Raw genomic sequence first — 27,487 nt, 5'->3', positions numbered from 1 at the left:
TTGCGTGTCTTTAGGCTCGCCGCGACCAACACTTACCATGCACTGTCCACAAAACATGGAGGCGCCGGGGCTTGAACCCGGGACCTTTCACATGCAAAGCGAACGCTCTACCAACTGAGCTACGCCCCCAAGCGCAACAGAGCTGCGCTGTTTTCCTTTCTTTGCTACTCTGAAGTGCACGGACCTGATGGTTGGTTGGTTTGTAGGGGTGAAGGGACCAGTGTACAAAGGCGTGGTCACGTTCATATACACATGAGTTCCAAGTAGTTTCGATGTTCTGGTGTTACGACTACAAATTCCGTCTGTATTTAACGTCTTAAATTGAAAGGACTGTCGACTGATGACCACAGCAGTTGAGACCCATAGTGCTCAGAGCCATTTCTCGAAAGGACAGTCACAAATTGCTCCGTTTTCACTCCTTGTCGGCAATCACACCGCGCCTCAGGTAACAAGCACATCTGAAGCCCCATTGTGCACTCGACTGTTCATGCCAACTCACTGCCTCGCACTTTACTACTGTGTACCACTCTTGTCGTCCAACTGCAAAAGACTGGGCCACAACACTTTTCCGCGTCTCCATTGCACTGCGCAAACTACGAAACGCTCCCCAAACATGGCACTCACCAATGCAGACGACTTTTCCGACTTTACACGACGCTCACGCAACGCTCACGCTAGTGACAGCCTTATTTAGAGCTTGACGTCGCGCCCAAGCGAGTGAGCACATTTCGCCTACGGCTTAGGCCGCCCACCTAGTGTGGCTGCTCGGTGTCTGCAGGCAGCGAGGGGCTGCAACCTTCCCGTGTTCGCACATCTGAAGCCCCATTGTGCACTCGACTGTTCATGCCAACTCACTGCCTCGCACTTTACTACTGTGTACCACTCTTGTCGTCCAACTGCAAAAGACTGGGCCACAACACGTTTCCGCGTCTCCATTGCACTGCGCAAACTACGAAACGCTCCCCAAACATGGCACTCACCAATGCAGACGACTTTTCCGACTTTACACGACGCTCACGCAACGCTCACGCTAGTGACAGCCTTATTTAGAGCTTGACGTCGCGCCCAAGCGAGTGAGCACATTTCGCCTACGGCTTAGGCCGCCCAACTAGTGTGGCTGCTCGGTGTCTGCAGGCAGCGAGGGGCTGCAACCTTCCCGTGTTCGCGCCTATGTCACCTCTGCTTGCTTGTCAGAGACAGAGTATCGCAAAACATACAACTCACTCCATGAATTGATTGCTACGGCATCTGTCATCAGCAGTCACAACTAGCAACACCAGTAGCAGCCGACTGCACGTAAAGAATGGGAATGTGCAGTGGGATTTTTGTGAACTCGGCGCAAGGCAGATCTTTCCGACATAGGTTTGAGAATCTTAAGGGAGGACTTGTACTGTTTCTAAATTCAGTGTAGCGGTGGGAGGAGGGTGCTTCTTGCGCGTAACAGTACGCTTGCCAATTGTGGCTGCTAATCGTTCGCTCGTATCTGCCTTGACACATTCGCTGGCTGTGAATTATTCCACTTGCATGGCAGTGTGGACATGTTGGTGTGTTAAAAATTCTGGAGGCGCTGGGTATCGATCCCAGTACCTCTCGCATGCTAAGCGAGCGCTCTACCATCTGAGCTACGCCCCCTGATGACAAATAGTGCTACATACAACCATATCAATACCACAGACCCTTGCACTCTCATTATTCCGCAGACAAACACTACTCTCAATGTGGCCGCGAGGGTGTCTTTCAGGTTTTCTGCATTCTGTATCGAATCGTAGTTGGCCAAAATTAAAGTGGCACGCACAACGTCGAAAATAGCGTTCGGCCACCACTCTGAGTAAGACGGACGTGTTGTCCACTCTCTAGACTTCATTGAGGTTAGGCCGTTATACCTAAGACAGATTTGCAGTCGATGACACCTCGACAACAGCCGGTCCTCACATTTACGTCTTGCTCTCCTTACGTCAGTATACATCATATGAGTCTGTGACGCTGGCTTTGCAACATCTTGCGTGTCTTTAGGCTCGCCGCGACCAACACTTACCATGCACTGTCCACAAAACATGGAGGCGCCGGGGCTTGAACCCGGGACCTTTCACATGCAAAGCGAACGCTCTACCAACTGAGCTACGCCCCCAAGCGCAACAGAGCTGCGCTGTTTTCCTTTCTTTGCTACTCTGAAGTGCACGGACCTGATGGTTGGTTGGTTTGTAGGGGTGAAGGGACCAGTGTACAAAGGCGTGGTCACGTTCATATACACATGAGTTCCAAGTAGTTTCGATGTTCTGGTGTTACGACTACAAATTCCGTCTGTATTTAACGTCTTAAATTGAAAGGACTGTCGACTGATGACCACAGCAGTTGAGACCCATAGTGCTCAGAGCCATTTCTCGAAAGGACAGTCACAAATTGCTCCGTTTTCACTCCTTGTCGGCAATCACACCGCGCCTCAGGTAACAAGCACATCTGAAGCCCCATTGTGCACTCGACTGTTCATGCCAACTCACTGCCTCGCACTTTACTACTGTGTACCACTCTTGTCGTCCAACTGCAAAAGACTGGGCCACAACACTTTTCCGCGTCTCCATTGCACTGCGCAAACTACGAAACGCTCCCCAAACATGGCACTCACCAATGCAGACGACTTTTCCGACTTTACACGACGCTCACGCAACGCTCACGCTAGTGACAGCCTTATTTAGAGCTTGACGTCGCGCCCAAGCGAGTGAGCACATTTCGCCTACGGCTTAGGCCGCCCACCTAGTGTGGCTGCTCGGTGTCTGCAGGCAGCGAGGGGCTGCAACCTTCCCGTGTTCGCACATCTGAAGCCCCATTGTGCACTCGACTGTTCATGCCAACTCACTGCCTCGCACTTTACTACTGTGTACCACTCTTGTCGTCCAACTGCAAAAGACTGGGCCACAACACGTTTCCGCGTCTCCATTGCACTGCGCAAACTACGAAACGCTCCCCAAACATGGCACTCACCAATGCAGACGACTTTTCCGACTTTACACGACGCTCACGCAACGCTCACGCTAGTGACAGCCTTATTTAGAGCTTGACGTCGCGCCCAAGCGAGTGAGCACATTTCGCCTACGGCTTAGGCCGCCCAACTAGTGTGGCTGCTCGGTGTCTGCAGGCAGCGAGGGGCTGCAACCTTCCCGTGTTCGCGCCTATGTCACCTCTGCTTGCTTGTCAGAGACAGAGTATCGCAAAACATACAACTCACTCCATGAATTGATTGCTACGGCATCTGTCATCAGCAGTCACAACTAGCAACACCAGTAGCAGCCGACTGCACGTAAAGAATGGGAATGTGCAGTGGGATTTTTGTGAACTCGGCGCAAGGCAGATCTTTCCGACATAGGTTTGAGAATCTTAAGGGAGGACTTGTACTGTTTCTAAATTCAGTGTAGCGGTGGGAGGAGGGTGCTTCTTGCGCGTAACAGTACGCTTGCCAATTGTGGCTGCTAATCGTTCGCTCGTATCTGCCTTGACACATTCGCTGGCTGTGAATTATTCCACTTGCATGGCAGTGTGGACATGTTGGTGTGTTAAAAATTCTGGAGGCGCTGGGTATCGATCCCAGTACCTCTCGCATGCTAAGCGAGCGCTCTACCATCTGAGCTACGCCCCCTGATGACAAATAGTGCTACATACAACCATATCAATACCACAGACCCTTGCACTCTCATTATTCCGCAGACAAACACTACTCTCAATGTGGCCGCGAGGGTGTCTTTCAGGTTTTCTGCATTCTGTATCGAATCGTAGTTGGCCAAAATTAAAGTGGCACGCACAACGTCGAAAATAGCGTTCGGCCACCACTCTGAGTAAGACGGACGTGTTGTCCACTCTCTAGACTTCATTGAGGTTAGGCCGTTATACCTAAGACAGATTTGCAGTCGATGACACCTCGACAACAGCCGGTCCTCACATTTACGTCTAGCGCTCCTTACGTCAGTATACATCATATGAGTCTGTGACGCTGGCTTTGCAACATCTTGCGTGTCTTTAGGCTCGCCGCGACCAACACTTACCATGCACTGTCCACAAAACATGGAGGCGCCGGGGCTTGAACCCGGGACCTTTCACATGCAAAGCGAACGCTCTACCAACTGAGCTACGCCCCCAAGCGCAACAGAGCTGCGCTGTTTTCCTTTCTTTGCTACTCTGAAGTGCACGGACCTGATGGTTGGTTGGTTTGTAGGGGTGAAGGGACCAGTGTACAAAGGCGTGGTCACGTTCATATACACATGAGTTCCAAGTAGTTTCGATGTTCTGGTGTTACGACTACAAATTCCGTCTGTATTTAACGTCTTAAATTGAAAGGACTGTCGACTGATGACCACAGCAGTTGAGACCCATAGTGCTCAGAGCCATTTCTCGAAAGGACAGTCACAAATTGCTCCGTTTTCACTCCTTGTCGGCAATCACACCGCGCCTCAGGTAACAAGCACATCTGAAGCCCCATTGTGCACTCGACTGTTCATGCCAACTCACTGCCTCGCACTTTACTACTGTGTACCACTCTTGTCGTCCAACTGCAAAAGACTGGGCCACAACACGTTTCCGCGTCTCCATTGCACTGCGCAAACTACGAAACGCTCCCCAAACATGGCACTCACCAATGCAGACGACTTTTCCGACTTTACACGACGCTCACGCAACGCTCACGCTAGTGACAGCCTTATTTAGAGCTTGACGTCGCGCCCAAGCGAGTGAGCACATTTCGCCTACGGCTTAGGCCGCCCACCTAGTGTGGCTGCTCGGTGTCTGCAGGCAGCGAGGGGCTGCAACCTTCCCGTGTTCGCACATCTGAAGCCCCATTGTGCACTCGACTGTTCATGCCAACTCACTGCCTCGCACTTTACTACTGTGTACCACTCTTGTCGTCCAACTGCAAAAGACTGGGCCACAACACGTTTCCGCGTCTCCATTGCACTGCGCAAACTACGAAACGCTCCCCAAACATGGCACTCACCAATGCAGACGACTTTTCCGACTTTACACGACGCTCACGCAACGCTCACGCTAGTGACAGCCTTATTTAGAGCTTGACGTCGCGCCCAAGCGAGTGAGCACATTTCGCCTACGGCTTAGGCCGCCCACCTAGTGTGGCTGCTCGGTGTCTGCAGGCAGCGAGGGGCTGCAACCTTCCCGTGTTCGCACATCTGAAGCCCCATTGTGCACTCGACTGTTCATGCCAACTCACTGCCTCGCACTTTACTACTGTGTACCACTCTTGTCGTCCAACTGCAAAAGACTGGGCCACAACACGTTTCCGCGTCTCCATTGCACTGCGCAAACTACGAAACGCTCCCCAAACATGGCACTCACCAATGCAGACGACTTTTCCGACTTTACACGACGCTCACGCAACGCTCACGCTAGTGACAGCCTTATTTAGAGCTTGACGTCGCGCCCAAGCGAGTGAGCACATTTCGCCTACGGCTTAGGCCGCCCAACTAGTGTGGCTGCTCGGTGTCTGCAGGCAGCGAGGGGCTGCAACCTTCCCGTGTTCGCGCCTATGTCACCTCTGCTTGCTTGTCAGAGACAGAGTATCGCAAAACATACAACTCACTCCATGAATTGATTGCTACGGCATCTGTCATCAGCAGTCACAACTAGCAACACCAGTAGCAGCCGACTGCACGTAAAGAATGGGAATGTGCAGTGGGATTTTTGTGAACTCGGCGCAAGGCAGATCTTTCCGACATAGGTTTGAGAATCTTAAGGGAGGACTTGTACTGTTTCTAAATTCAGTGTAGCGGTGGGAGGAGGGTGCTTCTTGCGCGTAACAGTACGCTTGCCAATTGTGGCTGCTAATCGTTCGCTCGTATCTGCCTTGACACATTCGCTGGCTGTGAATTATTCCACTTGCATGGCAGTGTGGACATGTTGGTGTGTTAAAAATTCTGGAGGCGCTGGGTATCGATCCCAGTACCTCTCGCATGCTAAGCGAGCGCTCTACCATCTGAGCTACGCCCCCTGATGACAAATAGTGCTACATACAACCATATCAATACCACAGACCCTTGCACTCTCATTATTCCGCAGACAAACACTACTCTCAATGTGGCCGCGAGGGTGTCTTTCAGGTTTTCTGCATTCTGTATCGAATCGTAGTTGGCCAAAATTAAAGTGGCACGCACAACGTCGAAAATAGCGTTCGGCCACCACTCTGAGTAAGACGGACGTGTTGTCCACTCTCTAGACTTCATTGAGGTTAGGCCGTTATACCTAAGACAGATTTGCAGTCGATGACACCTCGACAACAGCCGGTCCTCACATTTACGTCTAGCGATCCTTACGTCAGTATACATCATATGAGTCTGTGACGCTGGCTTTGCAACATCTTGCGTGTCTTTAGGCTCGCCGCGACCAACACTTACCATGCACTGTCCACAAAACATGGAGGCGCCGGGGCTTGAACCCGGGACCTTTCACATGCAAAGCGAACGCTCTACCAACTGAGCTACGCCCCCAAGCGCAACAGAGCTGCGCTGTTTTCCTTTCTTTGCTACTCTGAAGTGCACGGACCTGATGGTTGGTTGGTTTGTAGGGGTGAAGGGACCAGTGTACAAAGGCGTGGTCACGTTCATATACACATGAGTTCCAAGTAGTTTCGATGTTCTGGTGTTACGACTACAAATTCCGTCTGTATTTAACGTCTTAAATTGAAAGGACTGTCGACTGATGACCACAGCAGTTGAGACCCATAGTGCTCAGAGCCATTTCTCGAAAGGACAGTCACAAATTGCTCCGTTTTCACTCCTTGTCGGCAATCACACCGCGCCTCAGGTAACAAGCACATCTGAAGCCCCATTGTGCACTCGACTGTTCATGCCAACTCACTGCCTCGCACTTTACTACTGTGTACCACTCTTGTCGTCCAACTGCAAAAGACTGGGCCACAACACGTTTCCGCGTCTCCATTGCACTGCGCAAACTACGAAACGCTCCCCAAACATGGCACTCACCAATGCAGACGACTTTTCCGACTTTACACGACGCTCACGCAACGCTCACGCTAGTGACAGCCTTATTTAGAGCTTGACGTCGCGCCCAAGCGAGTGAGCACATTTCGCCTACGGCTTAGGCCGCCCACCTAGTGTGGCTGCTCGGTGTCTGCAGGCAGCGAGGGGCTGCAACCTTCCCGTGTTCGCACATCTGAAGCCCCATTGTGCACTCGACTGTTCATGCCAACTCACTGCCTCGCACTTTACTACTGTGTACCACTCTTGTCGTCCAACTGCAAAAGACTGGGCCACAACACGTTTCCGCGTCTCCATTGCACTGCGCAAACTACGAAACGCTCCCCAAACATGGCACTCACCAATGCAGACGACTTTTCCGACTTTACACGACGCTCACGCAACGCTCACGCTAGTGACAGCCTTATTTAGAGCTTGACGTCGCGCCCAAGCGAGTGAGCACATTTCGCCTACGGCTTAGGCCGCCCACCTAGTGTGGCTGCTCGGTGTCTGCAGGCAGCGAGGGGCTGCAACCTTCCCGTGTTCGCACATCTGAAGCCCCATTGTGCACTCGACTGTTCATGCCAACTCACTGCCTCGCACTTTACTACTGTGTACCACTCTTGTCGTCCAACTGCAAAAGACTGGGCCACAACACGTTTCCGCGTCTCCATTGCACTGCGCAAACTACGAAACGCTCCCCAAACATGGCACTCACCAATGCAGACGACTTTTCCGACTTTACACGACGCTCACGCAACGCTCACGCTAGTGACAGCCTTATTTAGAGCTTGACGTCGCGCCCAAGCGAGTGAGCACATTTCGCCTACGGCTTAGGCCGCCCAACTAGTGTGGCTGCTCGGTGTCTGCAGGCAGCGAGGGGCTGCAACCTTCCCGTGTTCGCGCCTATATCACCTCTGCTTGCTTGTCAGAGACAGAGTATCGCAAAACATACAACTCACTCCATGAATTGATTGCTACGGCATCTGTCATCAGCAGTCACAACTAGCAACACCAGTAGCAGCCGACTGCACGTAAAGAATGGGAATGTGCAGTGGGATTTTTGTGAACTCGGCGCAAGGCAGATCTTTCCGACATAGGTTTGAGAATCTTAAGGGAGGACTTGTACTGTTTCTAAATTCAGTGTAGCGGTGGGAGGAGGGTGCTTCTTGCGCGTAACAGTACGCTTGCCAATTGTGGCTGCTAATCGTTCGCTCGTATCTGCCTTGACACATTCGCTGGCTGTGAATTATTCCACTTGCATGGCAGTGTGGACATGTTGGTGTGTTAAAAATTCTGGAGGCGCTGGGTATCGATCCCAGTACCTCTCGCATGCTAAGCGAGCGCTCTACCATCTGAGCTACGCCCCCTGATGACAAATAGTGCTACATACAACCATATCAATACCACAGACCCTTGCACTCTCATTATTCCGCAGACAAACACTACTCTCAATGTGGCCGCGAGGGTGTCTTTCAGGTTTTCTGCATTCTGTATCGAATCGTAGTTGGCCAAAATTAAAGTGGCACGCACAACGTCGAAAATAGCGTTCGGCCACCACTCTGAGTAAGACGGACGTGTTGTCCACTCTCTAGACTTCATTGAGGTTAGGCCGTTATACCTAAGACAGATTTGCAGTCGATGACACCTCGACAACAGCCGGTCCTCACATTTACGTCTAGCGCTCCTTACGTCAGTATACATCATATGAGTCTGTGACGCTGGCTTTGCAACATCTTGCGTGTCTTTAGGCTCGCCGCGACCAACACTTACCATGCACTGTCCACAAAACATGGAGGCGCCGGGGCTTGAACCCGGGACCTTTCACATGCAAAGCGAACGCTCTACCAACTGAGCTACGCCCCCAAGCGCAACAGAGCTGCGCTGTTTTCCTTTCTTTGCTACTCTGAAGTGCACGGACCTGATGGTTGGTTGGTTTGTAGGGGTGAAGGGACCAGTGTACAAAGGCGTGGTCACGTTCATATACACATGAGTTCCAAGTAGTTTCGATGTTCTGGTGTTACGACTACAAATTCCGTCTGTATTTAACGTCTTAAATTGAAAGGACTGTCGACTGATGACCACAGCAGTTGAGACCCATAGTGCTCAGAGCCATTTCTCGAAAGGACAGTCACAAATTGCTCCGTTTTCACTCCTTGTCGGCAATCACACCGCGCCTCAGGTAACAAGCACATCTGAAGCCCCATTGTGCACTCGACTGTTCATGCCAACTCACTGCCTCGCACTTTACTACTGTGTACCACTCTTGTCGTCCAACTGCAAAAGACTGGGCCACAACACGTTTCCGCGTCTCCATTGCACTGCGCAAACTACGAAACGCTCCCCAAACATGGCACTCACCAATGCAGACGACTTTTCCGACTTTACACGACGCTCACGCAACGCTCACGCTAGTGACAGCCTTATTTAGAGCTTGACGTCGCGCCCAAGCGAGTGAGCACATTTCGCCTACGGCTTAGGCCGCCCACCTAGTGTGGCTGCTCGGTGTCTGCAGGCAGCGAGGGGCTGCAACCTTCCCGTGTTCGCACATCTGAAGCCCCATTGTGCACTCGACTGTTCATGCCAACTCACTGCCTCGCACTTTACTACTGTGTACCACTCTTGTCGTCCAACTGCAAAAGACTGGGCCACAACACGTTTCCGCGTCTCCATTGCACTGCGCAAACTACGAAACGCTCCCCAAACATGGCACTCACCAATGCAGACGACTTTTCCGACTTTACACGACGCTCACGCAACGCTCACGCTAGTGACAGCCTTATTTAGAGCTTGACGTCGCGCCCAAGCGAGTGAGCACATTTCGCCTACGGCTTAGGCCGCCCACCTAGTGTGGCTGCTCGGTGTCTGCAGGCAGCGAGGGGCTGCAACCTTCCCGTGTTCGCACATCTGAAGCCCCATTGTGCACTCGACTGTTCATGCCAACTCACTGCCTCGCACTTTACTACTGTGTACCACTCTTGTCGTCCAACTGCAAAAGACTGGGCCACAACACGTTTCCGCGTCTCCATTGCACTGCGCAAACTACGAAACGCTCCCCAAACATGGCACTCACCAATGCAGACGACTTTTCCGACTTTACACGACGCTCACGCAACGCTCACGCTAGTGACAGCCTTATTTAGAGCTTGACGTCGCGCCCAAGCGAGTGAGCACATTTCGCCTACGGCTTAGGCCGCCCAACTAGTGTGGCTGCTCGGTGTCTGCAGGCAGCGAGGGGCTGCAACCTTCCCGTGTTCGCGCCTATGTCACCTCTGCTTGCTTGTCAGAGACAGAGTATCGCAAAACATACAACTCACTCCATGAATTGATTGCTACGGCATCTGTCATCAGCAGTCACAACTAGCAACACCAGTAGCAGCCGACTGCACGTAAAGAATGGGAATGTGCAGTGGGATTTTTGTGAACTCGGCGCAAGGCAGATCTTTCCGACATAGGTTTGAGAATCTTAAGGGAGGACTTGTACTGTTTCTAAATTCAGTGTAGCGGTGGGAGGAGGGTGCTTCTTGCGCGTAACAGTACGCTTGCCAATTGTGGCTGCTAATCGTTCGCTCGTATCTGCCTTGACACATTCGCTGGCTGTGAATTATTCCACTTGCATGGCAGTGTGGACATGTTGGTGTGTTAAAAATTCTGGAGGCGCTGGGTATCGATCCCAGTACCTCTCGCATGCTAAGCGAGCGCTCTACCATCTGAGCTACGCCCCCTGATGACAAATAGTGCTACATACAACCATATCAATACCACAGACCCTTGCACTCTCATTATTCCGCAGACAAACACTACTCTCAATGTGGCCGCGAGGGTGTCTTTCAGGTTTTCTGCATTCTGTATCGAATCGTAGTTGGCCAAAATTAAAGTGGCACGCACAACGTCGAAAATAGCGTTCGGCCACCACTCTGAGTAAGACGGACGTGTTGTCCACTCTCTAGACTTCATTGAGGTTAGGCCGTTATACCTAAGACAGATTTGCAGTCGATGACACCTCGACAACAGCCGGTCCTCACATTTACGTCTAGCGATCCTTACGTCAGTATACATCATATGAGTCTGTGACGCTGGCTTTGCAACATCTTGCGTGTCTTTAGGCTCGCCGCGACCAACACTTACCATGCACTGTCCACAAAACATGGAGGCGCCGGGGCTTGAACCCGGGACCTTTCACATGCAAAGCGAACGCTCTACCAACTGAGCTACGCCCCCAAGCGCAACAGAGCTGCGCTGTTTTCCTTTCTTTGCTACTCTGAAGTGCACGGACCTGATGGTTGGTTGGTTTGTAGGGGTGAAGGGACCAGTGTACAAAGGCGTGGTCACGTTCATATACACATGAGTTCCAAGTAGTTTCGATGTTCTGGTGTTACGACTACAAATTCCGTCTGTATTTAACGTCTTAAATTGAAAGGACTGTCGACTGATGACCACAGCAGTTGAGACCCATAGTGCTCAGAGCCATTTCTCGAAAGGACAGTCACAAATTGCTCCGTTTTCACTCCTTGTCGGCAATCACACCGCGCCTCAGGTAACAAGCACATCTGAAGCCCCATTGTGCACTCGACTGTTCATGCCAACTCACTGCCTCGCACTTTACTACTGTGTACCACTCTTGTCGTCCAACTGCAAAAGACTGGGCCACAACACGTTTCCGCGTCTCCATTGCACTGCGCAAACTACGAAACGCTCCCCAAACATGGCACTCACCAATGCAGACGACTTTTCCGACTTTACACGACGCTCACGCAACGCTCACGCTAGTGACAGCCTTATTTAGAGCTTGACGTCGCGCCCAAGCGAGTGAGCACATTTCGCCTACGGCTTAGGCCGCCCACCTAGTGTGGCTGCTCGGTGTCTGCAGGCAGCGAGGGGCTGCAACCTTCCCGTGTTCGCACATCTGAAGCCCCATTGTGCACTCGACTGTTCATGCCAACTCACTGCCTCGCACTTTACTACTGTGTACCACTCTTGTCGTCCAACTGCAAAAGACTGGGCCACAACACGTTTCCGCGTCTCCATTGCACTGCGCAAACTACGAAACGCTCCCCAAACATGGCACTCACCAATGCAGACGACTTTTCCGACTTTACACGACGCTCACGCAACGCTCACGCTAGTGACAGCCTTATTTAGAGCTTGACGTCGCGCCCAAGCGAGTGAGCACATTTCGCCTACGGCTTAGGCCGCCCAACTAGTGTGGCTGCTCGGTTTCTGCAGGCAGCGAGGGGCTGCAACCTTCCCGTGTTCGCGCCTATGTCACCTCTGCTTGCTTGTCAGAGACAGAGTATCGCAAAACATACAACTCACTCCATGAATTGATTGCTACGGCATCTGTCATCAGCAGTCACAACTAGCAACACCAGTAGCAGCCGACTGCACGTAAAGAATGGGAATGTGCAGTGGGATTTTTGTGAACTCGGCGCAAGGCAGATCTTTCCGACATAGGTTTGAGAATCTTAAGGGAGGACTTGTACTGTTTCTAAATTCAGTGTAGCGGTGGGAGGAGGGTGCTTCTTGCGCGTAACAGTACGCTTGCCAATTGTGGCTGCTAATCGTTCGCTCGTATCTGCCTTGACACATTCGCTGGCTGTGAATTATTCCACTTGCATGGCAGTGTGGACATGTTGGTGTGTTAAAAATTCTGGAGGCGCTGGGTATCGATCCCAGTACCTCTCGCATGCTAAGCGAGCGCTCTACCATCTGAGCTACGCCCCCTGATGACAAATAGTGCTACATACAACCATATCAATACCACAGACCCTTGCACTCTCATTATTCCGCAGACAAACACTACTCTCAATGTGGCCGCGAGGGTGTCTTTCAGGTTTTCTGCATTCTGTATCGAATCGTAGTTGGCCAAAATTAAAGTGGCACGCACAACGTCGAAAATAGCGTTCGGCCACCACTCTGAGTAAGACGGACGTGTTGTCCACTCTCTAGACTTCATTGAGGTTAGGCCGTTATACCTAAGACAGATTTGCAGTCGATGACACCTCGACAACAGCCGGTCCTCACATTTACGTCTAGCGCTCCTTACGTCAGTATACATCATATGAGTCTGTGACGCTGGCTTTGCAACATCTTGCGTGTCTTTAGGCTCGCCGCGACCAACACTTACCATGCACTGTCCACAAAACATGGAGGCGCCGGGGCTTGAACCCGGGACCTTTCACATGCAAAGCGAACGCTCTACCAACTGAGCAACGCCCCCAAGCGCAACAGAGCTGCGCTGTTTTCCTTTCTGTGCTACTCTGAAGTGCACGGACCTGATGGTTGGTTGGTTTGTAGGGGTGAAGGGACCAGTGTACAAAGGCGTGGTCACGTTCATATACACATGAGTTCCAAGTAGTTTCGATGTTCTGGTGTTACGACTACAAATTCCGTCTGTATTTAACGTCTTAAATTGAAAGGACTGTCGACTGATGACCACAGCAGTTGAGACCCATAGTGCTCAGAGCCATTTCTCGAAAGGACAGTCACAAATTGCTCCGTTTTCACTCCTTGTCGGCAATCACACCGCGCCTCAGGTAACAAGCACATCTGAAGCCCCATTGTGCACTCGACTGTTCATGCCAACTCACTGCCTCGCACTTTACTACTGTGTACCACTCTTGTCGTCCAACTGCAAAAGACTGGGCCACAACACGTTTCCGCGTCTCCATTGCACTGCGCAAACTACGAAACGCTCCCCAAACATGGCACTCACCAATGCAGACGACTTTTCCGACTTTACACGACGCTCACGCAACGCTCACGCTAGTGACAGCCTTATTTAGAGCTTGACGTCGCGCCCAAGCGAGTGAGCACATTTCGCCTACGGCTTAGGCCGCCCACCTAGTGTGGCTGCTCGGTGTCTGCAGGCAGCGAGGGGCTGCAACCTTCCCGTGTTCGCACATCTGAAGCCCCATTGTGCACTCGACAGTTCATGCCAACTCACTGCCTCGCACTTTACTACTGTGTACCACTCTTGTCGTCCAACTGCAAAAGACTGGGCCACAACACGTTTCCGCGTCTCCATTGCACTGCGCAAACTACGAAACGCTCCCCAAACATGGCACTCACCAATGCAGACGACTTTTCCGACTTTACACGACGCTCACGCAACGCTCACGCTAGTGACAGCCTTATTTAGAGCTTGACGTCGCGCTCAAGCGAGTGAGCACATTTCGCCTACGGCTTAGGCCGCCCACCTAGTGTGGCTGCTCGGTGTCTGCAGGCAGCGAGGGGCTGCAACCTTCCCGTGTTCGCACATCTGAAGCCCCATTGTGCACTCGACTGTTCATGCCAACTCACTGCCTCGCACTTTACTACTGTGTACCACTCTTGTCGTCCAACTGCAAAAGACTGGGCCACAACACGTTTCCGCGTCTCCATTGCACTGCGCAAACTACGAAACGCTCCCCAAACATGGCACTCACCAATGCAGACGACTTTTCCGACTTTACACGACGCTCACGCAACGCTCACGCTAGTGACAGCCTTATTTAGAGCTTGACGTCGCGCCCAAGCGAGTGAGCACATTTCGCCTACGGCTTAGGCCGCCCAACTAGTGTGGCTGCTCGGTTTCTGCAGGCAGCGAGGGGCTGCAACCTTCCCGTGTTCGCGCCTATGTCACCTCTGCTTGCTTGTCAGAGACAGAGTATCGCAAAACATACAACTCACTCCATGAATTGATTGCTACGGCATCTGTCATCAGCAGTCACAACTAGCAACACCAGTAGCAGCCGACTGCACGTAAAGAATGGGAATGTGCAGTGGGATTTTTGTGAACTCGGCGCAAGGCAGATCTTTCCGACATAGGTTTGAGAATCTTAAGGGAGGACTTGTACTGTTTCTAAATTCAGTGTAGCGGTGGGAGGAGGGTGCTTCTTGCGCGTAACAGTACGCTTGCCAATTGTGGCTGCTAATCGTTCGCTCGTATCTGCCTTGACACATTCGCTGGCTGTGAATTATTCCACTTGCATGGCAGTGTGGACATGTTGGTGTGTTAAAAATTCTGGAGGCGCTGGGTATCGATCCCAGTACCTCTCGCATGCTAAGCGAGCGCTCTACCATCTGAGCTACGCCCCCTGATGACAAATAGTGCTACATACAACCATATCAATACCACAGACCCTTGCACTCTCATTATTCCGCAGACAAACACTACTCTCAATGTGGCCGCGAGGGTGTCTTTCAGGTTTTCTGCATTCTGTATCGAATCGTAGTTGGCCAAAATTAAAGTGGCACGCACAACGTCGAAAATAGCGTTCGGCCACCACTCTGAGTAAGACGGACGTGTTGTCCACTCTCTAGACTTCATTGAGGTTAGGCCGTTATACCTAAGACAGATTTGCAGTCGATGACACCTCGACAACAGCCGGTCCTCACATTTACGTCTAGCGCTCCTTACGTCAGTATACATCATATGAGTCTGTGACGCTGGCTTTGCAACATCTTGCGTGTCTTTAGGCTCGCCGCGACCAACACTTACCATGCACTGTCCACAAAACATGGAGGCGCCGGGGCTTGAACCCGGGACCTTTCACATGCAAAGCGAACGCTCTACCAACTGAGCAACGCCCCCAAGCGCAACAGAGCTGCGCTGTTTTCCTTTCTGTGCTACTCTGAAGTGCACGGACCTGATGGTTGGTTGGTTTGTAGGGGTGAAGGGACCAGTGTACAAAGGCGTGGTCACGTTCATATACACATGAGTTCCAAGTAGTTTCGATGTTCTGGTGTTACGACTACAAATTCCGTCTGTATTTAACGTCTTAAATTGAAAGGACTGTCGACTGATGACCACAGCAGTTGAGACCCATAGTGCTCAGAGCCATTTCTCGAAAGGACAGTCACAAATTGCTCCGTTTTCACTCCTTGTCGGCAATCACACCGCGCCTCAGGTAACAAGCACATCTGAAGCCCCATTGTGCACTCGACTGTTCATGCCAACTCACTGCCTCGCACTTTACTACTGTGTACCACTCTTGTCGTCCAACTGCAAAAGACTGGGCCACAACACGTTTCCGCGTCTCCATTGCACTGCGCAAACTACGAAACGCTCCCCAAACATGGCACTCACCAATGCAGACGACTTTTCCGACTTTACACGACGCTCACGCAACGCTCACGCTAGTGACAGCCTTATTTAGAGCTTGACGTCGCGCCCAAGCGAGTGAGCACATTTCGCCTACGGCTTAGGCCGCCCACCTAGTGTGGCTGCTCGGTGTCTGCAGGCAGCGAGGGGCTGCAACCTTCCCGTGTTCGCACATCTGAAGCCCCATTGTGCACTCGACAGTTCATGCCAACTCACTGCCTCGCACTTTACTACTGTGTACCACTCTTGTCGTCCAACTGCAAAAGACTGGGCCACAACACGTTTCCGCGTCTCCATTGCACTGCGCAAACTACGAAACGCTCCCCAAACATGGCACTCACCAATGCAGACGACTTTTCCGACTTTACACGACGCTCACGCAACGCTCACGCTAGTGACAGCCTTATTTAGAGCTTGACGTCGCGCCCAAGCGAGTGAGCACATTTCGCCTACGGCTTAGGCCGCCCACCTAGTGTGGCTGCTCGGTGTCTGCAGGCAGCGAGGGGCTGCAACCTTCCCGTGTTCGCACATCTGAAGCCCCATTGTGCACTCGACTGTTCATGCCAACTCACTGCCTCGCACTTTACTACTGTGTACCACTCTTGTCGTCCAACTGCAAAAGACTGGGCCACAACACGTTTCCGCGTCTCCATTGCACTGCGCAAACTACGAAACGCTCCCCAAACATGGCACTCACCAATGCAGACGACTTTTCCGACTTTACACAACGCTCACGCAACGCTCACGCTAGTGACAGCCTTATTTAGAGCTTGACGTCGCGCCCAAGCGAGTGAGCACATTTCGCCTACGGCTTAGGCCGCCCAACTAGTGTGGCTGCTCGGTTTCTGCAGGCAGCGAGGGGCTGCAACCTTCCCGTGTTCGCGCCTATGTCACCTCTGCTTGCTTGTCAGAGACAGAGTATCGCAAAACATACAACTCACTCCATGAATTGATTGCTACGGCATCTGTCATCAGCAGTCACAACTAGCAACACCAGTAGCAGCCGACTGCACGTAAAGAATGGGAATGTGCAGTGGGATTTTTGTGAACTCGGCGCAAGGCAGATCTTTCCGACATAGGTTTGAGAATCTTAAGGGAGGACTTGTACTGTTTCTAAATTCAGTGTAGCGGTGGGAGGAGGGTGCTTCTTGCGCGTAACAGTACGCTTGCCAATTGTGGCTGCTAATCGTTCGCTCGTATCTGCCTTGACACATTCGCTGGCTGTGAATTATTCCACTTGCATGGCAGTGTGGACATGTTGGTGTGTTAAAAATTCTGGAGGCGCTGGGTATCGATCCCAGTACCTCTCGCATGCTAAGCGAGCGCTCTACCATCTGAGCTACGCCCCCTGATGACAAATAGTGCTACATACAACCATATCAATACCACAGACCCTTGCACTCTCATTATTCCGCAGACAAACACTACTCTCAATGTGGCCGCGAGGGTGTCTTTCAGGTTTTCTGCATTCTGTATCGAATCGTAGTTGGCCAAAATTAAAGTGGCACGCACAACGTCGAAAATAGCGTTCGGCCACCACTCTGAGTAAGACGGACGTGTTGTCCACTCTCTAGACTTCATTGAGGTTAGGCCGTTATACCTAAGACAGATTTGCAGTCGATGACACCTCGACAACAGCCGGTCCTCACATTTACGTCTAGCGCTCCTTACGTCAGTATACATCATATGAGTCTGTGACGCTGGCTTTGCAACATCTTGCGTGTCTTTAGGCTCGCCGCGACCAACACTTACCATGCACTGTCCACAAAACATGGAGGCGCCGGGGCTTGAACCCGGGACCTTTCACATGCAAAGCGAACGCTCTACCAACTGAGCAACGCCCCCAAGCGCAACAGAGCTGCGCTGTTTTCCTTTCTTTGCTACTCTGAAGTGCACGGACCTGATGGTTGGTTGGTTTGTAGGGGTGAAGGGACCAGTGTACAAAGGCGTGGTCACGTTCATATACACATGAGTTCCAAGTAGTTTCGATGTTCTGGTGTTACGACTACAAATTCCGTCTGTATTTAACGTCTTAAATTGAAAGGACTGTCGACTGATGACCACAGCAGTTGAGACCCATAGTGCTCAGAGCCATTTCTCGAAAGGACAGTCACAAATTGCTCCGTTTTCACTCCTTGTCGGCAATCACACCGCGCCTCAGGTAACAAGCACATCTGAAGCCCCATTGTGCACTCGACTGTTCATGCCAACTCACTGCCTCGCACTTTACTACTGTGTACCACTCTTGTCGTCCAACTGCAAAAGACTGGGCCACAACACGTTTCCGCGTCTCCATTGCACTGCGCAAACTACGAAACGCTCCCCAAACATGGCACTCACCAATGCAGACGACTTTTCCGACTTTACACGACGCTCACGCAACGCTCACGCTAGTGACAGCCTTATTTAGAGCTTGACGTCGCGCCCAAGCGAGTGAGCACATTTCGCCTACGGCTTAGGCCGCCCACCTAGTGTGGCTGCTCGGTGTCTGCAGGCAGCGAGGGGCTGCAACCTTCCCGTGTTCGCACATCTGAAGCCCCATTGTGCACTCGACAGTTCATGCCAACTCACTGCCTCGCACTTTACTACTGTGTACCACTCTTGTCGTCCAACTGCAAAAGACTGGGCCACAACACGTTTCCGCGTCTCCATTGCACTGCGCAAACTACGAAACGCTCCCCAAACATGGCACTCACCAATGCAGACGACTTTTCCGACTTTACACGACGCTCACGCAACGCTCACGCTAGTGACAGCCTTATTTAGAGCTTGACGTCGCGCCCAAGCGAGTGAGCACATTTCGCCTACGGCTTAGGCCGCCCACCTAGTGTGGCTGCTCGGTGTCTGCAGGCAGCGAGGGGCTGCAACCTTCCCGTGTTCGCACATCTGAAGCCCCATTGTGCACTCGACTGTTCATGCCAACTCACTGCCTCGCACTTTACTACTGTGTACCACTCTTGTCGTCCAACTGCAAAAGACTGGGCCACAACACGTTTCCGCGTCTCCATTGCACTGCGCAAACTACGAAACGCTCCCCAAACATGGCACTCACCAATGCAGACGACTTTTCCGACTTTACACGACGCTCACGCAACGCTCACGCTAGTGACAGCCTTATTTAGAGCTTGACGTCGCGCCCAAGCGAGTGAGCACATTTCGCCTACGGCTTAGGCCGCCCAACTAGTGTGGCTGCTCGGTTTCTGCAGGCAGCGAGGGGCTGCAACCTTCCCGTGTTCGCGCCTATGTCACCTCTGCTTGCTTGTCAGAGACAGAGTATCGCAAAACATACAACTCACTCCATGAATTGATTGCTACGGCATCTGTCATCAGCAGTCACAACTAGCAACACCAGTAGCAGCCGACTGCACGTAAAGAATGGGAATGTGCAGTGGGATTTTTGTGAACTCGGCGCAAGGCAGATCTTTCCGACATAGGTTTGAGAATCTTAAGGGAGGACTTGTACTGTTTCTAAATTCAGTGTAGCGGTGGGAGGAGGGTGCTTCTTGCGCGTAACAGTACGCTTGCCAATTGTGGCTGCTAATCGTTCGCTCGTATCTGCCTTGACACATTCGCTGGCTGTGAATTATTCCACTTGCATGGCAGTGTGGACATGTTGGTGTGTTAAAAATTCTGGAGGCGCTGGGTATCGATCCCAGTACCTCTCGCATGCTAAGCGAGCGCTCTACCATCTGAGCTACGCCCCCTGATGACAAATAGTGCTACATACAACCATATCAATACCACAGACCCTTGCACTCTCATTATTCCGCAGACAAACACTACTCTCAATGTGGCCGCGAGGGTGTCTTTCAGGTTTTCTGCATTCTGTATCGAATCGTAGTTGGCCAAAATTAAAGTGGCACGCACAACGTCGAAAATAGCGTTCGGCCACCACTCTGAGTAAGACGGACGTGTTGTCCACTCTCTAGACTTCATTGAGGTTAGGCCGTTATACCTAAGACAGATTTGCAGTCGATGACACCTCGACAACAGCCGGTCCTCACATTTACGTCTAGCGCTCCTTACGTCAGTATACATCATATGAGTCTGTGACGCTGGCTTTGCAACATCTTGCGTGTCTTTAGGCTCGCCGCGACCAACACTTACCATGCACTGTCCACAAAACATGGAGGCGCCGGGGCTTGAACCCGGGACCTTTCACATGCAAAGCGAACGCTCTACCAACTGAGCAACGCCCCCAAGCGCAACAGAGCTGCGCTGTTTTCCTTTCTTTGCTACTCTGAAGTGCACGGACCTGATGGTTGGTTGGTTTGTAGGGGTGAAGGGACCAGTGTACAAAGGCGTGGTCACGTTCATATACACATGAGTTCCAAGTAGTTTCGATGTTCTGGTGTTACGACTACAAATTCCGTCTGTATTTAACGTCTTAAATTGAAAGGACTGTCGACTGATGACCACAGCAGTTGAGACCCATAGTGCTCAGAGCCATTTCTCGAAAGGACAGTCACAAATTGCTCCGTTTTCACTCCTTGTCGGCAATCACACCGCGCCTCAGGTAACAAGCACATCTGAAGCCCCATTGTGCACTCGACTGTTCATGCCAACTCACTGCCTCGCACTTTACTACTGTGTACCACTCTTGTCGTCCAACTGCAAAAGACTGGGCCACAACACGTTTCCGCGTCTCCATTGCACTGCGCAAACTACGAAACGCTCCCCAAACATGGCACTCACCAATGCAGACGACTTTTCCGACTTTACACGACGCTCACGCAACGCTCACGCTAGTGACAGCCTTATTTAGAGCTTGACGTCGCGCCCAAGCGAGTGAGCACATTTCGCCTACGGCTTAGGCCGCCCACCTAGTGTGGCTGCTCGGTGTCTGCAGGCAGCGAGGGGCTGCAACCTTCCCGTGTTCGCACATCTGAAGCCCCATTGTGCACTCGACAGTTCATGCCAACTCACTGCCTCGCACTTTACTACTGTGTACCACTCTTGTCGTCCAACTGCAAAAGACTGGGCCACAACACGTTTCCGCGTCTCCATTGCACTGCGCAAACTACGAAACGCTCCCCAAACATGGCACTCACCAATGCAGACGACTTTTCCGACTTTACACGACGCTCACGCAACGCTCACGCTAGTGACAGCCTTATTTAGAGCTTGACGTCGCGCCCAAGCGAGTGAGCACATTTCGCCTACGGCTTAGGCCGCCCACCTAGTGTGGCTGCTCGGTGTCTGCAGGCAGCGAGGGGCTGCAACCTTCCCGTGTTCGCACATCTGAAGCCCCATTGTGCACTCGACTGTTCATGCCAACTCACTGCCTCGCACTTTACTACTGTGTACCACTCTTGTCGTCCAACTGCAAAAGACTGGGCCACAACACGTTTCCGCGTCTCCATTGCACTGCGCAAACTACGAAACGCTCCCCAAACATGGCACTCACCAATGCAGACGACTTTTCCGACTTTACACGACGCTCACGCTAGTGACAGCCTTATTTAGAGCTTGACGTCGCGCCCAAGCGAGTGAGCACATTTCGCCTACGGCTTAGGCCGCCCAACTAGTGTGGCTGCTCGGTTTCTGCAGGCAGTGAGGGGCTGCAACCTTCCCGTGTTCGCGCCTATGTCACCTCTGCTTGCTTGTCAGAGACAGAGTATCGCAAAACATACAACTCACTCCATGAATTGATTGCTACGGCATCTGTCATCAGCAGTCACAACTAGCAACACCAGTAGCAGCCGACTGCACGTAAAGAATGGGAATGTGCAGTGGGATTTTTGTGAACTCGGCGCAAGGCAGATCTTTCCGACATAGGTTTGAGAATCTTAAGGGAGGACTTGTACTGTTTCTAAATTCAGTGTAGCGGTGGGAGGAGGGTGCTTCTTGCGCGTAACAGTACGCTTGCCAATTGTGGCTGCTAATCGTTCGCTCGTATCTGCCTTGACACATTCGCTGGCTGTGAATTATTCCACTTGCATGGCAGTGTGGACATGTTGGTGTGTTAAAAATTCTGGAGGCGCTGGGTATCGATCCCAGTACCTCTCGCATGCTAAGCGAGCGCTCTACCATCTGAGCTACGCCCCCTGATGACAAATAGTGCTACATACAACCATATCAATACCACAGACCCTTGCACTCTCATTATTTCGCAGACAAACACTACTCTCAATGTGGCCGCGAGGGTGTCTTTCAGGTTTTCTGCATTCTGTATCGAATCGTAGTTGGCCAAAATTAAAGTGGCACGCACAACGTCGAAAATAGCGTTCGGCCACCACTCTGAGTAAGACGGACGTGTTGTCCACTCTCTAGACTTCATTGAGGTTAGGCCGTTATACCTAAGACAGATTTGCAGTCGATGACACCTCGACAACAGCCGGTCCTCACATTTACGTCTAGCGCTCCTTACGTCAGTATACATCATATGAGTCTGTGACGCTGGCTTTGCAACATCTTGCGTGTCTTTAGGCTCGCCGCGACCAACACTTACCATGCACTGTCCACAAAACATGGAGGCGCCGGGGCTTGAACCCGGGACCTTTCACATGCAAAGCGAACGCTCTACCAACTGAGCAACGCCCCCAAGCGCAACAGAGCTGCGCTGTTTTCCTTTCTTTGCTACTCTGAAGTGCACGGACCTGATGGTTGGTTGGTTTGTAGGGGTGAAGGGACCAGTGTACAAAGGCGTGGTCACGTTCATATACACATGAGTTCCAAGTAGTTTCGATGTTCTGGTGTTACGACTACAAATTCCGTCTGTATTTAACGTCTTAAATTGAAAGGACTGTCGACTGATGACCACAGCAGTTGAGACCCATAGTGCTCAGAGCCATTTCTCGAAAGGACAGTCACAAATTGCTCCGTTTTCACTCCTTGTCGGCAATCACACCGCGCCTCAGGTAACAAGCACATCTGAAGCCCCATTGTGCACTCGACTGTTCATGCCAACTCACTGCCTCGCACTTTACTACTGTGTACCACTCTTGTCGTCCAACTGCAAAAGACTGGGCCACAACACGTTTCCGCGTCTCCATTGCACTGCGCAAACTACGAAACGCTCCCCAAACATGGCACTCACCAATGCAGACGACTTTTCCGACTTTACACGACGCTCACGCAACGCTCACGCTAGTGACAGCCTTATTTAGAGCTTGACGTCGCGCCCAAGCGAGTGAGCACATTTCGCCTACGGCTTAGGCCGCCCACCTAGTGTGGCTGCTCGGTGTCTGCAGGCAGCGAGGGGCTGCAACCTTCCCGTGTTCGCACATCTGAAGCCCCATTGTGCACTCGACAGTTCATGCCAACTCACTGCCTCGCACTTTACTACTGTGTACCACTCTTGTCGTCCAACTGCAAAAGACTGGGCCACAACACGTTTCCGCGTCTCCATTGCACTGCGCAAACTACGAAACGCTCCCCAAACATGGCACTCACCAATGCAGACGACTTTTCCGACTTTACACGACGCTCACGCAACGCTCACGCTAGTGACAGCCTTATTTAGAGCTTGACGTCGCGCCCAAGCGAGTGAGCACATTTCGCCTACGGCTTAGGCCGCCCACCTAGTGTGGCTGCTCGGTGTCTGCAGGCAGCGAGGGGCTGCAACCTTCCCGTGTTCGCACATCTGAAGCCCCATTGTGCACTCGACTGTTCATGCCAACTCACTGCCTCGCACTTTACTACTGTGTACCACTCTTGTCGTCCAACTGCAAAAGACTGGGCCACAACACGTTTCCGCGTCTCCATTGCACTGCGCAAACTACGAAACGCTCCCCAAACATGGCACTCACCAATGCAGACGACTTTTCCGACTTTACACGACGCTCACGCTAGTGACAGCCTTATTTAGAGCTTGACGTCGCGCCCAAGCGAGTGAGCACATTTCGCCTACGGCTTAGGCCGCCCAACTAGTGTGGCTGCTCGGTTTCTGCAGGCAGTGAGGGGCTGCAACCTTCCCGTGTTCGCGCCTATGTCACCTCTGCTTGCTTGTCAGAGACAGAGTATCGCAAAACATACAACTCACTCCATGAATTGATTGCTACGGCATCTGTCATCAGCAGTCACAACTAGCAACACCAGTAGCAGCCGACTGCACGTAAAGAATGGGAATGTGCAGTGGGATTTTTGTGAACTCGGCGCAAGGCAGATCTTTCCGACATAGGTTTGAGAATCTTAAGGGAGGACTTGTACTGTTTCTAAATTCAGTGTAGCGGTGGGAGGAGGGTGCTTCTTGCGCGTAACAGTACGCTTGCCAATTGTGGCTGCTAATCGTTCGCTCGTATCTGCCTTGACACATTCGCTGGCTGTGAATTATTCCACTTGCATGGCAGTGTGGACATGTTGGTGTGTTAAAAATTCTGGAGGCGCTGGGTATCGATCCCAGTACCTCTCGCATGCTAAGCGAGCGCTCTACCATCTGAGCTACGCCCCCTGATGACAAATAGTGCTACATACAACCATATCAATACCACAGACCCTTGCACTCTCATTATTCCGCAGACAAACACTACTCTCAATGTGGCCGCGAGGGTGTCTTTCAGGTTTTCTGCATTCTGTATCGAATCGTAGTTGGCCAAAATTAAAGTGGCACGCACAACGTCGAAAATAGCGTTCGGCCACCACTCTGAGTAAGACGGACGTGTTGTCCACTCTCTAGACTTCATTGAGGTTAGGCCGTTATACCTAAGACAGATTTGCAGTCGATGACACCTCGACAACAGCCGGTCCTCACATTTACGTCTAGCGCTCCTTACGTCAGTATACATCATATGAGTCTGTGACGCTGGCTTTGCAACATCTTGCGTGTCTTTAGGCTCGCCGCGACCAACACTTACCATGCACTGTCCACAAAACATGGAGGCGCCGGGGCTTGAACCCGGGACCTTTCACATGCAAAGCGAACGCTCTACCAACTGAGCAACGCCCCCAAGCGCAACAGAGCTGCGCTGTTTTCCTTTCTTTGCTACTCTGAAGTGCACGGACCTGATGGTTGGTTGGTTTGTAGGGGTGAAGGGACCAGTGTACAAAGGCGTGGTCACGTTCATATACACATGAGTTCCAAGTAGTTTCGATGTTCTGGTGTTACGACTACAAATTCCGTCTGTATTTAACGTCTTAAATTGAAAGGACTGTCGACTGATGACCACAGCAGTTGAGACCCATAGTGCTCAGAGCCATTTCTCGAAAGGACAGTCACAAATTGCTCCGTTTTCACTCCTTGTCGGCAATCACACCGCGCCTCAGGTAACAAGCACATCTGAAGCCCCATTGTGCACTCGACTGTTCATGCCAACTCACTGCCTCGCACTTTACTACTGTGTACCACTCTTGTCGTCCAACTGCAAAAGACTGGGCCACAACACGTTTCCGCGTCTCCATTGCACTGCGCAAACTACGAAACGCTCCCCAAACATGGCACTCACCAATGCAGACGACTTTTCCGACTTTACACGACGCTCACGCAACGCTCACGCTAGTGACAGCCTTATTTAGAGCTTGACGTCGCGCCCAAGCGAGTGAGCACATTTCGCCTACGGCTTAGGCCGCCCACCTAGTGTGGCTGCTCGGTGTCTGCAGGCAGCGAGGGGCTGCAACCTTCCCGTGTTCGCACATCTGAAGCCCCATTGTGCACTCGACAGTTCATGCCAACTCACTGCCTCGCACTTTACTACTGTGTACCACTCTTGTCGTCCAACTGCAAAAGACTGGGCCACAACACGTTTCCGCGTCTCCATTGCACTGCGCAAACTACGAAACGCTCCCCAAACATGGCACTCACCAATGCAGACGACTTTTCCGACTTTACACGACGCTCACGCAACGCTCACGCTAGTGACAGCCTTATTTAGAGCTTGACGTCGCGCCCAAGCGAGTGAGCACATTTCGCCTACGGCTTAGGCCGCCCACCTAGTGTGGCTGCTCGGTGTCTGCAGGCAGCGAGGGGCTGCAACCTTCCCGTGTTCGCACATCTGAAGCCCCATTGTGCACTCGACTGTTCATGCCAACTCACTGCCTCGCACTTTACTACTGTGTACCACTCTTGTCGTCCAACTGCAAAAGACTGGGCCACAACACGTTTCCGCGTCTCCATTGCACTGCGCAAACTACGAAACGCTCCCCAAACATGGCACTCACCAATGCAGACGACTTTTCCGACTTTACACGACGCTCACGCAACGCTCACGCTAGTGACAGCCTTATTTAGAGCTTGACGTCGCGCCCAAGCGAGTGAGCACATTTCGCCTACGGCTTAGGCCGCCCAACTAGTGTGGCTGCTCGGTGTCTGCCGGCAGCGAGGGGCTGCAACCTTCCCGTGTTCGCGCCTATGTCACCTCTGCTTGCTTGTCAGAGACAGAGTATCGCAAAACATACAACTCACTCCATGAATTGATTGCTACGGCATCTGTCATCAGCAGTCACAACTAGCAACACCAGTAGCAGCCGGCTGCACGTGAAGAATGGGAATGTGCAGTGGGATTTTTGTGAACTCGGCGCAAGGCAGATCTTTCCGACATAGGTTTGAGAATCTTAAGGGAGGACTTGTACTGTTTCTAAATTCAGTGTAGCGGTGGGAGGAGGGTGCTTCTTGCGCGTAACAGTACGCTTGCCAATTGTGGCTGCTAATCGTTCGCTCGTATCTGCCTTGACACATTCGCTGGCTGTGAATTATTCCACTTGCATGGCAGTGTGGACATGTTGGTGTGTTAAAAATTCTGGAGGCGCTGGGTATCGATCCCAGTACCTCTCGCATGCTAAGCGAGCGCTCTACCATCTGAGCTACGCCCCCTGATGACAAATAGTGCTACATACAACCATATCAATACCACAGACCCTTGCACTCTCATTATTCCGCAGACAAACACTACTCTCAATGTGGCCGCGAGGGTGTCTTTCAGGTTTTCTGCATTCTGTATCGAATCGTAGTTGGCCAAAATTAAAGTGGCACGCACAACGTCGAAAATAGCGTTCGGCCACCACTCTGAGTAAGACGGACGTGTTGTCCACTCTCTAGACTTCATTGAGGTCAGGCCGTTATACCTAAGACAGATTTGCAGTCGATGACACCTCGACAACAGCCGGTCCTCACATTTACGTCTAGCGCTCCTTACGTCAGTATACATCATATGAGTCTGTGACGCTGGCTTTGCAACATCTTGCGTGTCTTTAGGCTCGCCGCGACCAACACTTACCATGCACTGTCCACAAAACATGGAGGCGCCGGGGCTTGAACCCGGGACCTTTCACATGCAAAGCGAACGCTCTACCAACTGAGCTACGCCCCCAAGCGCAACAGAGCTGCGCTGTTTTCCTTTCTTTGCTACTCTGAAGTGCACGGACCTGATGGTTGGTTGGTTTGTAGGGGTGAAGGGACCAGTGTACAAAGGCGTGGTCACGTTCATATACACATGAGTTCCAAGTAGTTTCGATGTTCTGGTGTTACGACTACAAATTCCGTCTGTATTTAACGTCT

At 51.9% G+C, this 27,487-nt stretch overlaps 25 non-coding genes across 25 annotated transcripts; all 25 read right to left on the bottom strand.

Moving 5' to 3' along the window:
* Window positions 1–56: 56 nt before the first annotated feature.
* Window positions 57–129, bottom strand: Trnaa-ugc (transfer RNA alanine (anticodon UGC)). Its single transcript has one exon. It is a non-coding gene; the product is annotated as a tRNA-Ala (tRNA).
* A 1,430-nt stretch (window positions 130–1,559) lies between these two features.
* On the bottom strand, window positions 1,560–1,632 carry Trnaa-agc (transfer RNA alanine (anticodon AGC)). Its single transcript has one exon. It is a non-coding gene; the product is annotated as a tRNA-Ala (tRNA).
* A 423-nt stretch (window positions 1,633–2,055) lies between these two features.
* On the bottom strand, window positions 2,056–2,128 carry Trnaa-ugc (transfer RNA alanine (anticodon UGC)). Its single transcript has one exon. It is a non-coding gene; the product is annotated as a tRNA-Ala (tRNA).
* Window positions 2,129–3,558: 1,430 nt separating this feature from the next.
* Trnaa-agc (transfer RNA alanine (anticodon AGC)) lies at window positions 3,559–3,631 on the bottom strand. Its single transcript has one exon. It is a non-coding gene; the product is annotated as a tRNA-Ala (tRNA).
* Window positions 3,632–4,054: 423 nt separating this feature from the next.
* Trnaa-ugc (transfer RNA alanine (anticodon UGC)) lies at window positions 4,055–4,127 on the bottom strand. The gene has a single exon. It is a non-coding gene; the product is annotated as a tRNA-Ala (tRNA).
* Window positions 4,128–5,913: 1,786 nt separating this feature from the next.
* Window positions 5,914–5,986, bottom strand: Trnaa-agc (transfer RNA alanine (anticodon AGC)). The gene has a single exon. It is a non-coding gene; the product is annotated as a tRNA-Ala (tRNA).
* A 423-nt stretch (window positions 5,987–6,409) lies between these two features.
* On the bottom strand, window positions 6,410–6,482 carry Trnaa-ugc (transfer RNA alanine (anticodon UGC)). Its single transcript has one exon. It is a non-coding gene; the product is annotated as a tRNA-Ala (tRNA).
* Window positions 6,483–8,268: 1,786 nt separating this feature from the next.
* Window positions 8,269–8,341, bottom strand: Trnaa-agc (transfer RNA alanine (anticodon AGC)). The gene has a single exon. It is a non-coding gene; the product is annotated as a tRNA-Ala (tRNA).
* Window positions 8,342–8,764: 423 nt separating this feature from the next.
* Window positions 8,765–8,837, bottom strand: Trnaa-ugc (transfer RNA alanine (anticodon UGC)). The gene has a single exon. It is a non-coding gene; the product is annotated as a tRNA-Ala (tRNA).
* Window positions 8,838–10,623: 1,786 nt separating this feature from the next.
* Trnaa-agc (transfer RNA alanine (anticodon AGC)) lies at window positions 10,624–10,696 on the bottom strand. Its single transcript has one exon. It is a non-coding gene; the product is annotated as a tRNA-Ala (tRNA).
* A 423-nt stretch (window positions 10,697–11,119) lies between these two features.
* Window positions 11,120–11,192, bottom strand: Trnaa-ugc (transfer RNA alanine (anticodon UGC)). The gene has a single exon. It is a non-coding gene; the product is annotated as a tRNA-Ala (tRNA).
* Window positions 11,193–12,622: 1,430 nt separating this feature from the next.
* On the bottom strand, window positions 12,623–12,695 carry Trnaa-agc (transfer RNA alanine (anticodon AGC)). Its single transcript has one exon. It is a non-coding gene; the product is annotated as a tRNA-Ala (tRNA).
* Window positions 12,696–13,118: 423 nt separating this feature from the next.
* Window positions 13,119–13,191, bottom strand: Trnaa-ugc (transfer RNA alanine (anticodon UGC)). Its single transcript has one exon. It is a non-coding gene; the product is annotated as a tRNA-Ala (tRNA).
* A 1,786-nt stretch (window positions 13,192–14,977) lies between these two features.
* Trnaa-agc (transfer RNA alanine (anticodon AGC)) lies at window positions 14,978–15,050 on the bottom strand. The gene has a single exon. It is a non-coding gene; the product is annotated as a tRNA-Ala (tRNA).
* A 423-nt stretch (window positions 15,051–15,473) lies between these two features.
* Window positions 15,474–15,546, bottom strand: Trnaa-ugc (transfer RNA alanine (anticodon UGC)). The gene has a single exon. It is a non-coding gene; the product is annotated as a tRNA-Ala (tRNA).
* A 1,786-nt stretch (window positions 15,547–17,332) lies between these two features.
* On the bottom strand, window positions 17,333–17,405 carry Trnaa-agc (transfer RNA alanine (anticodon AGC)). Its single transcript has one exon. It is a non-coding gene; the product is annotated as a tRNA-Ala (tRNA).
* A 423-nt stretch (window positions 17,406–17,828) lies between these two features.
* Window positions 17,829–17,901, bottom strand: Trnaa-ugc (transfer RNA alanine (anticodon UGC)). The gene has a single exon. It is a non-coding gene; the product is annotated as a tRNA-Ala (tRNA).
* A 1,786-nt stretch (window positions 17,902–19,687) lies between these two features.
* On the bottom strand, window positions 19,688–19,760 carry Trnaa-agc (transfer RNA alanine (anticodon AGC)). The gene has a single exon. It is a non-coding gene; the product is annotated as a tRNA-Ala (tRNA).
* Window positions 19,761–20,183: 423 nt separating this feature from the next.
* Window positions 20,184–20,256, bottom strand: Trnaa-ugc (transfer RNA alanine (anticodon UGC)). Its single transcript has one exon. It is a non-coding gene; the product is annotated as a tRNA-Ala (tRNA).
* A 1,775-nt stretch (window positions 20,257–22,031) lies between these two features.
* Window positions 22,032–22,104, bottom strand: Trnaa-agc (transfer RNA alanine (anticodon AGC)). The gene has a single exon. It is a non-coding gene; the product is annotated as a tRNA-Ala (tRNA).
* Window positions 22,105–22,527: 423 nt separating this feature from the next.
* Trnaa-ugc (transfer RNA alanine (anticodon UGC)) lies at window positions 22,528–22,600 on the bottom strand. The gene has a single exon. It is a non-coding gene; the product is annotated as a tRNA-Ala (tRNA).
* A 1,775-nt stretch (window positions 22,601–24,375) lies between these two features.
* On the bottom strand, window positions 24,376–24,448 carry Trnaa-agc (transfer RNA alanine (anticodon AGC)). Its single transcript has one exon. It is a non-coding gene; the product is annotated as a tRNA-Ala (tRNA).
* Window positions 24,449–24,871: 423 nt separating this feature from the next.
* On the bottom strand, window positions 24,872–24,944 carry Trnaa-ugc (transfer RNA alanine (anticodon UGC)). Its single transcript has one exon. It is a non-coding gene; the product is annotated as a tRNA-Ala (tRNA).
* A 1,786-nt stretch (window positions 24,945–26,730) lies between these two features.
* Trnaa-agc (transfer RNA alanine (anticodon AGC)) lies at window positions 26,731–26,803 on the bottom strand. Its single transcript has one exon. It is a non-coding gene; the product is annotated as a tRNA-Ala (tRNA).
* A 423-nt stretch (window positions 26,804–27,226) lies between these two features.
* Trnaa-ugc (transfer RNA alanine (anticodon UGC)) lies at window positions 27,227–27,299 on the bottom strand. Its single transcript has one exon. It is a non-coding gene; the product is annotated as a tRNA-Ala (tRNA).
* Window positions 27,300–27,487: the final 188 nt, after the last annotated feature.

Source organism: Schistocerca cancellata, unplaced genomic scaffold (genome assembly GCF_023864275.1).
Source record: "Schistocerca cancellata isolate TAMUIC-IGC-003103 unplaced genomic scaffold, iqSchCanc2.1 HiC_scaffold_872, whole genome shotgun sequence".
Lineage (NCBI taxonomy): Eukaryota > Metazoa > Arthropoda > Insecta > Orthoptera > Acrididae > Schistocerca > Schistocerca cancellata.
Note: the sequence above shows the minus strand (reverse complement) of the source record. Positions and strands in the feature narration are given on the sequence as shown.